Here is a 10760-nt window from a genome sequence, read left to right on the forward strand (position 1 = left end):
TTCCTTGCTCACCCAAATACCCCATTGAGGGTCATGGGGCATAGACAGAGTTGGAAGTCTGAGGACAGGAGTCAGCAGGTGGAGAGCCTCATACTACAGGACCTTCCTGGGGCACTGTAAACCTTATCTCAGCTGCCGCTTGTTATCAGAATCTGGCATTGGACTATTGTGGACTTCTCTCACTTAGGATCAGATTCCTGTGGAAAGAATTAGGATTTTAGGTTGAGAAGGTAGATTTTTTTTCTGAGATGGAATCAAAAGTTATTACAAAGCACATGAAATTTAGGAATGTATTTATAGGGGTTCTAAGAAATGTTTAATAAATAGGTTGACTCTGACAACAGGAGTGCCCAGTTCTACAGAATGGACTGGATGTAGAGACGAAGAGAAAATAATATTAGTGGAAGTGAAATTCCTGAGAAGAGCATGTGGAATGATACATGATGGGAGAAGACCTGAAGACCTGTTGTTGAGAGTGTGCACGTACAGGTGGACAGAAAAGCAGACTGGAGAAGGGGGTGAAATGTACACTGATGTGCTGGTTCTGTACCAAAATGCATGTTCTTTATTCTTGGAAATAAGTGACAAAATTATGAAAAGAGTCAAGTATTCAAGTTCACGGCTCACCATGTACTTTGGGCCACCATTATCATGAGGGATATGCTTCAGGGCTTCATCAATTTCATCTTCCACTTTGGGAAGAGAAACTGAAATATATGAATGTTTCATGAAAAATTAATTCACAATTTCCATGTCAGCCACAATAAAATAGTTTCTTGCTAAAGATATTTCTTCAAGTTATTATTGAGAGTAATCATATCTGTACTGTAGCAAATTTGCAGAGAGGAAGGTCGCCTTTATAGCTTTACACATTAACTCATTTTATTATGGAGAGTGTGTATGTGCTATTAATGAAATAAAGAGTATTTTGTTTTCATTATACTTCCTTGTAATTATATGAATATCATTTTGTTTCCTGGGTAATCCCTTAATTCTATTACATCTACCCTTAATCCATTATTAACCCTGGATAGGTACGCTCCTCGGACACCCCTTTAAGGGTATACTCGGACGCGAACGACCCCGACGCCAAAAAAAATTCTTGAAAAATCAGTTTTTGCAGTAACCTCCTTTTTTCTTTTGCCAAAAAAAAACTTCAATGAATGCTTAAAACAACTGTAAAGATAAATACTACTCATACTACTTAAAAATACTACTCATACTACTTAAAAAATTAAGTAGAAAAAAAAAAGACCTGACATAAAAATTCATAAAAAAAAAGTTTATACATATATACACAAATCCTTTTAGGAATTGATTCTTGAATGTTTAGGACACATCTTGATGTATTTTGGATGAAGTCAGACCCATGGAGGTGAAGATCTGAAATGAGAAAAAAAGAGTAACTTTTTTTGGCCAAAAAAATTTGTCCAAATTTCATGAATTTTTTTGGGTACCCAAATGAAATAGGAAGTTGCTAATTTTTTTAAGGAATAAACATATGTTATCCTAAAATAGAAATATGAAAAAAAATCTTCATTATTTTGTAAATTACATTTATATCAGGGGCCATATCTAAAGGTAATTTTTTGAGTACTTAGAAATTTCGTAAAAAAATACATATATTTGATATATAATATGATATTTTTGCAGGTAAAAATATACCAAAATATCACAAATTCTATAGGGAACAAGAATATATATAGATAGGGCAGCTTACGCTTCGGATATGTCCACAAAATGGCCGCCAACCACATTGACTAAGACTCCCTAATCTGCCACTTGAAATGTAGGAAGGGTATGTCAATTTCAAGGTGTTATTTACTAATCTAATTATTATTGGATAAGCATAAAAATTGTATGGTGGGTTGCTGGATAATTGTCGATTATTTTACGACTATAAAATTGAAATTCTGACCCAAAAAAATTTTTTTGAAGGGAAATAAAATCGAAAAAAAAAAAATGTAAAACCATATAATATTTTAGCTAAAAAAATTTGATGATATTCAATCAAAAAAAAAGTAAACAAAATATTCCGACAAATAAACATCTAGAGGAATCATTACTCTGTGATAGTTCCTTAGTACGTAGTAATTTTGGAAGAATTGGGAAAAAACGAAAAAATGGCAATCACCGGAAAATCGAACACATACCTATATATACGCCATATCTGGCTAAAAAAAAGATAGGCATGGGTAGCCAGATCATCTAGAAACACTTTCCAACACTATAAAAATATAAGTTTTGCGACACTACTTGCCAATTCCTTACGGTAACATGACTAAGCGAAAAAATGCAAAACAAATAAAAAGGGGCACTCGCGGAAAAATGGCTAACATTCTAATATACGGCATTTCAGAAAAAGAAAATTCAGCCACGTGCTAGGCAAACCATCAAGGCACATTTTCCGACAAATAAACATCTAAATGAATCATTACTCTGTGATAGTTCCTTAGTACGTAGTAATTTTGAAAGAAATGGGAAAAAACGAAAAAATGGCAATCACAGGAAAATCGAACACAAACCTATATATACGCCATATCTGGCTAAAAAAAAAAAGATAGGCATGGGTAGCCAGATCATCTAGAAACACTTTCCAACACTATAAAATTATAAGTTTTGCGACACTACTTGCCAATTCCTTACGGTAACATGACTAAGCAAAAAAATGTAAAACAAATAAAAAGGGGCACTCGTGGAAAAATGGCCATTCTAATATACGGCATTTCAGAAAAAAAAAATTTCAGCCACGTGCTAGGCAAACCATCAAGGCACATTTTCCGACAAATAAACATATAAATGAATCATTATTCTGTGATAGTTCCTTAGTACGTAGTAATTTTGAAAGAAATGGGAAAAAAACGAAAAAATGGCAATCACAGGAAAATCGAACACATACTTATATATACGCCATATCTGGCTAAAAAAAAAATAGGCATGGGTAGCCAGATCATCTAGAAACACTTTCCAATACTATAAAAATATAAGTTTTGCGACACTACTTGCCAATTCCTTACGGTAACATGACTAAGCAAAAAAATGCAAAACAAATAAAAAGGGCCACTCGCGGAAAAATGCCCAACATTCTAATATACGGCATCTCAGATAAAAAAAAAAGACATGCACGTGTTAGCCCAACCATCAAGGCACACTTTCTAACACATAAACATGAAAAAAAAATCAATAATATACGGCAATTCCTTACTACGTAGTAAATTTTTACAAATATTGAAAAAAAAAACAGAAATTTGCAACCGCAGTTAAATACCCAATATACCAATAACTACGTCGTATCTGACAAAAACGAAATCACGCATGGGTAGCCAGATCATCTAGACACACTTTCCAACACTAAAAAAGCAAAAGTTTTACGACACTATTTGGCAAAATCTTACGGAAAAATGACTTGGCAAAAAAATGAAAAAAAATGAAAAAGGGGCACTCGCGGTAAAATGGTCCTCGTGGTAATGAACGACATTTTAACTAAAAAAAAATCATGCACATGGTAGCCAAACAATCCACCAAGACTTTCCACAACTGATAACCTATACAAGTTGCACCATTCTACGACAATTTCATAATACGTAATAACTTTGATAATTATGCAAACTACCTTAGAAGGGTAAACTCGGGGAAGGAGTACAGCTACAGCAATGCACATCTGGACACTACTAGAGCGTGTAGGGGAGACACCTCCTGCAGGTCGATCACCCACAAATTCAGTCACGGGGGTGAGTCACGTGAGAAAAACCTGTTTTTTTTTGACGCTCGGGGTCGCGAACGACCCATCGTACCTATCCAGGGTTAAATCCCTTCCAGATGAATAAAATGAATGCAAAAACTCTATTGAGACAGCAACTGCGACATTTAAATCCCTTCCAGATAAATAAAATGAAAGCAAAAACTCTATTGAGACAGCATCTGAGACATTTAAATCGCTCCCAGTTGAATAAAATGAATGCAAAAACTCTGTTGAGACAGCATCTGGGACATTTAAATCGCTTCCAGATGAATAAAATGAATTCAAAAACTCTGTTGAGACAGCATCTGGGACATTTAAATCGCTTCCAGGTGAATAAAATAGATGCAAAAACTCTATTGAGACAGCATCTGGGACATTTAAATCCCTTCCAGATGAATAAAATGAATGCAAAAACTGTGTTGAGACAGCATCTGGGACATTTAAATCAATTCCAGTTGAATAAGATGTCTTCTCTCACCCTGACTCCCTTCAAGGAGGCGAGGAGTCTGAGGATGACCTCAGGGCTCCTCGTCCTCCCCAGGGAACACAGAGGAAACGAGATTGACCTGAACGATCTGTTGAGAAGAAGGAAAGGAATAAAGTGGGATGAAATGAAATGAAAAGAAGAAGAAAGGAAATGATGTCATCCAAATTTATTCATTATTTTATGATTTTATTGTTATCTTGTTTTGTTAAGATGAACATGTGCATTCAGACTCATACACGCACACACGCACACACACACGAATACCAATGGAGAGAAAGAGAGAGCGGGAAGGTGAGTGAGGGAGTGTGTGTGTGTTCCCAATAATAGAATAAAAAGAGAGAGCAACAAGGAATTCCAACTTCCCTTTATGCATTCTATTATATGGGATTTCCACGTACATTGTCGGCCTACGGATAGTACCCTTTCACACACACACACACACACACACACACACACATATATATATATATATATATATATATATATATATATATATATATATATATATGTGTGTGTGTGTGTGTGTGTGTGTGTGTGTGTGTGTGAAAATCTCAGTAGGCCTATATATATGCATATCTATTTTGACAGGACATAGGCCTATTTTCTCAGAGTATTAGGTAAACTCAATAATGAATAATATAATATGATATAATGATAATACTCTCTCTCTCTCTCTCTCTCTCTCTCTCTCTCTCTCTCTCTTATAAGGAATGATGTCTCCTCACCTCCTTGCATCCTGTGGTTGCAATGTCCGAAGGATGTCCCCAACCTTCTCGATGTCTTCTTCCTTGACGTCCCTGACAGTGACATTGACATTTGGATCCTTCTCCAAGAAAGGGATGGGGCGACTGACGCTGCTGACGTCGTTGACACTGAAGCAAATATCTGAAAGAGAAAGAAGAAGAGGAAGAAGGTTGAGTAAAATGATAATCAAAACTGAACATTTTCTATGTGTTTCTTTCTTGAGATTCTAAAGGAAAAGCTTAAATAATAATAATAATAATAATAATAATAATAATAATAATAATAATAATAATAAAAACTGCAACAACGAATTTAGAGACAAAAGAACTAAACACAGTAGAGCAATGTCTGCCAGTGTGTCTGGGAGGTTGCGTTAATGTGTGTGCGTTTGTGTGTGCGCATGCTACCATTGTAGCCGCTCGCATAAGGAATGTCTCCTCATGAAACCCTCACATTATGCATCATCTAAATCACCTCAGCCAATAACAACTCAGCTTCATTTAATTGGCCCAATTTCATTGGCCGATATCTTTTCACTTTCCTTTGGTGATTGGTTCTCCCGTTCGGATAACTCCGCCCACATCCTTGTAGAGAACCAATCAGCGCAGGAAGGAGGCGGAGTCAGGAGGAGACGCGTCTGACTATGGCTGGTGCCGATATCAGTTTCCTATTCATTACAATCATGATCACAATGATTCATTTCTATCATTATTAATTAAATCAAGGCCATAGAAATGAGACATTTCCTTTTAATATATGGAAAGAAAGAAATTAAAACTTAACATTAAAAACTTTTATATAAAATTCAAATCAGATGAAAACATTATTTTCCTTTTTGTGAAAATAAAACCTGATTGAGACCTCTGAATATAATGTTCTACATCTACAGAGTAATAATGATGATAATAATGATGTTAACAATGATATTGATAATGATAACAACGATATTAACAGACTGAATGACAGGATGAGGATGAGGGAAAGGAGGCCAGGTATTGTAATGTCCCTCGGAGGAAAGGAACAGAGAAAATAATATTATTATTACTTACTTAAATTTGTAATCTGTTTTGTCTTTTCCAAAGATTGACAGAAGGCGTCGAGGCTGGGATGGTCCTTGAACCTGACATCGAGTCCTTCAATATTTGGAGGGATTTGGAACGTTGGGTCCCAGATGCCTTTGTATTCCTCACAACTGTTCCAAAGAGAAGAAAAGAAAAGAAAGAAATAGTTATTGGATTTTGATTGGGAATTTCATTATCAAGTTGATGATGATGATGATGATGATAATAATGATAATGATGATGGTAATGATGATGATGATGACGAAAACGAAAAGTTAAAACAAATAATTTCGTGAAATATGGAAATTAATATTACCGAAAAATGAAAAATTAAAATCAGGACTTTTTGATTATGATGATGATGATGATGATGGCAACCAAAACGAAAAGTGAAAAAGAGTAATTTCGTAAAATATGGAAATTAATATTAGGCCTACCGAAAAATGAGAAATTAAATTCGGGACTTCTTGATGTTTACCCGACTTATTATGAGTCTAATTGTGACAATGATGATAATGATGATACTGACAATAGAGTGCTTTCAATGACGTCACTGGGAATCGCCGGCGGCCATGCTGGAGGGCATACAAAGCGAAAACATGGCGGCTGTAACAGCGAATATGGACAATGAGAGCGACTTTGTCAAACAATTGTCGGGTGATGATAAGCGTTTTTACAAGCAGAAACTCGATCTAATTGATGGCCTAGATCCATACCAGATGCAGAATTCATTCAGTCAAAATATTGAGGATTTTCCCAGTATTTCATACATTGATATGGTGAACTACTTGGTACTGTCGGCCAACCCAGAACATGAGTGGGCATACATTTCCATTGAATAATCTGCTTCCAGAATTTGTTGTTTTTCCCTTTAATGCTTTTAAGTCCAAAATTAGATAAACACTGGGCCGATGAAGAGAGTGTTTATAATTATAATGCTAATATTGATCATTTAGCCTAACCTTGTGTATTATAATTTCTTATTGTCAAAATGTATGCAAAAGTTTTGCATTATTATGTCAAATCTTTATCAGTTCATGCCTAACCATTGTGTTTGTGTTTGGTTACAAATGCTATAATTTCTTATATACATATAAACATATGATGGACAAACTCTATTGTAATGCTCTTGGATGATCGTTTTGCCTCCTTGCAATTAAATGCGCAAGTTTAATTATTTTTTCGATGTTTCATATATAAGCTGAAGACCCCTTCGGATTAAACCAGCTTTCAGATATTATTATTATTATTTATAATCAATGTTTATTCATCACATAGACCTGTATGTCTGCACAATTTAATACACAAATTAAAATAAATATAAATATACACTTAATCATATATAGGCATGAGCACCTTGGCGAAAGAGAGACCTAGGTAAGTAGCCTTTGTTAATATAGCCAATATGGGCGCTTTTAATTTTTGTTTTGTAAATCTGAGATGACCCTTTTGATGTTTAAAAATTGAGATGCCCCCTCCCCCACACACACTACACACTGAACTGACGATGATACTTTTGAAGTTACCCATGCGATCGGATATAGCATGTTTACACAGGAATAATGATACTTTTAGGGCCTAGCTGAGACTGACCTGATATGAAATAATCAGAACAGATACGTGCTTAGGGTAGTGAGGATTCACGTAGATCAGCCCGTGATATTCTGGTCAACCACAAGTCACGTCTGCACTTGGATAATTCTTCTGTATCTTTGTCCTGATTCTGAATAACTGCCGGTATGCGGTAGAAACTCTTGTCATCTCTTCGTCCTCGATTCCCACAGCCAACAATAGCACAAAAACTGGGCATTGTGTTAATGTGAATGTGATGAAATGGCTAAATATTCAACAGCTCAACCATAGCTATTCACTGAACGCGTCTTTGTATGCCCTCCAAGATGGCGGACCGGAAGTTTGATGACGTGTATTGAAAGGACTCTATATAAAATATATTGTTTACAAGACTCAAGATGATTGTTATACTAAACGTTATGAGTTCTCTCTCTCTCTCTCTCTCTCTCTCTCTCTCTCTCTCTCTCTCTCTCTCTCTCTGTCTTTATTAGTAGGCCTATATGTGTGTGCATGTGCATATGTTTGTATGTATGATCGTGTATCATTGTATTGTTATACAGATATTTGATTATTATATGTATCTTTATAATGTTCAAAATAACTGTCAAATAATAATAACTTACTCATTGCTGAGTAGATTCTTGATTGACTCTCTCTCTTCTACGGTCGGCTCTGAATCTCCATTGTAAAGGTTAGGTAGATATATCCTTGATGGGTTGATGAGATGCCGGCTAAGTTGCCTTTGTAGTTCAACTAACCCATCAGTGTCATAAAGGTCTATTGTGATATCAATTTCTTCTCTGTTTGGGAGAGGGGGATCTGTGGCTCTAAGGAGGGCAATATACGCATCAATTGTATGATCTTCAATTTTGGTGTCCTCATCAAACAACTCAAACCTCTGTGCTATCCATCTTGAAGAAGAATGATCACATTTGATATTCTTCAAGACTCTTAGCACAGAGTCTTTGTCGTTCACTCCCGACCTTACTAGGAGTTCCAGTGCCTCAATCTTGGCATCTTCTGACACCTTCATCTCGTCCCCGTCACCCATATGCAATAGGCTGATCATCTGTATCAGCATATTTTGATATTTGTGAAGGTTTTCCGGGAGTCTCCCTCCAAGAAGCATTTCAAAGATCTTTGTAGGTGTGGCTGTGTTTACAGATTGGTCCCAGCATTGGTTTGTCAATTTCATAGGGAAAGACAGAGCTGCCATGAATTCCATCATCCCTTTATGAGGGAAACTGTAATGAAAGAAGCCCTGGGAAGTGGTCACTTTCTTTAGGAAGGCGCCAGTTAGCTCTTCGGCTGGCAATCCCAAACTATGACAAAAGGCAGCCAAATTATTGATGATGGATTCTGGAATTCTGATTTCATCTCTTTGTAATGCTTTGAATGATTCCTGACATAGTTTTTCTATGGCACGCTTTATGTGAATCTTTAAAAAAGTTGGTGGCAAGTGAGCTGTGAGCAGGTTTCTTGCCAAACGCTCCTCTAATTTTGAGCAAGACAAAAGGTAAAATTGCCAGTAGAGCTCAGCTTCAGTGGTGATGTTGCTTATAACCTCTGGTTTATTCATCCACAGAATTGTTACAAGAGCGAGATTTAAGGGTAGTCCCCACACCTCTTGCATAGTGTGCATTGTTTTCCTCAGATACTGTAACAGTTCATCTAATGATTGCAAAGGAGAATTGTCTGACCTTAACCCTGGATAGGTACGGTCCTCGGACACCCCTTTAAGGGTATACTCGGACGCGAACGACCCCGACGCCAAAAAAAATTCTTGAAAAATCAGTTTTTGCAGTAACCTCCTTTTTTCTTTTGCCAAAAAAAACTTCAATGAATGCTTAAAATAACTGTAAAGATAAATACTACTCATCTGCAGAAAAACTATTTATTACAAATATTTTAAAAAATTAAGTAGAAAAAAAAAGACCTGACATAAAAATTCATAAAAAAAAAGTTTATACATATATACACAAATCCTTTTAGGAATTGATTCTTGAATGTTTAGGACACATCTTGATGTATTTTGGATGAAGTCAGACCCATGGAGGTGAAGATCTGAAATGAGAAAAAAAGGGTAACTTTTTTTGGCCAAAAAAAATTGTCCAAATTTCATGAATTTTTTGGGTACCCAAATGAAATAGGAAGTGGCTAATTTTTTTAGGGAATAAACATATGTTATCCTAAAATAGAAATATGTAAAAAAATCTTCATTATTTTGTAAATTACATTTATATCAGGGGCCATATCTAAAGGTAATTTTTTGAGTACTTGGAAATTTCGTAAAAAAATACATATATTTAATATATAATATGATATTTATGCAGGTAAAAATATACCAAAATATCACAAATTCTATAGGGAACAAGAATATATATAGATAGGGCAGCTTACGCTTCGGATATGTCCACAAAATGGCCGCCAACCACACTGACTCAGACTCCCTAATCTGCCACTTGAAATGTAGGAAGGGTATGTCAATTTCAGTGTTATTTACTAATCTAATTATTATTGAATATGCATAAAAATTGTATGGTGGGTTGCTGGATAATTGTCGATTATTTTACGACTATAAAATTAAAATTCTGACCCAAAAATTTTTTTTTGAAGGGAAATAAAATCGAAAATAAAAAATGTAAAACAATATTTTAGCTAAAAAAATTTGATGATATTCAATCAAAAAAAAGTAAACAAAATTTTCCGACAAATAAACATCTAGAGGAATCATTACTCTGTGATAGTTCCTTAGTACGTAGTAATTTTGAAAGAATTGGGAAAAAACGAAAAAATGGCAATCACCGGAAAATCGAACACATACCTATATATACGCCATATCTGGCTAAAAAAAAGATAGGCATGGGTAGCCAGATCATCTAGAAACACTTTCCAACACTATAAAAATATAAGTTTTGCGACACTACTTGCCAATTCCTTACGGTAACATGACTAAGCAAAAAAATGCAAAACAAATAAAAAGGGGCACTCGTGGAAAAATGGCCATTCTAATATACGGCATTTCAGAAAAAAAAAATTTCAGCCACGTGCTAGGCAAACCATCAAGGCATATTTTCCGACAAATAAACATATAAATGAGATATTACTCTGTGATAGTTCCTTAGTACGTAGTAATTTTGAAAGAAATGGGAAA

This window comes from Palaemon carinicauda, chromosome 43 (assembly GCF_036898095.1).
Source record: "Palaemon carinicauda isolate YSFRI2023 chromosome 43, ASM3689809v2, whole genome shotgun sequence".
NCBI lineage: Eukaryota > Metazoa > Arthropoda > Malacostraca > Decapoda > Palaemonidae > Palaemon > Palaemon carinicauda.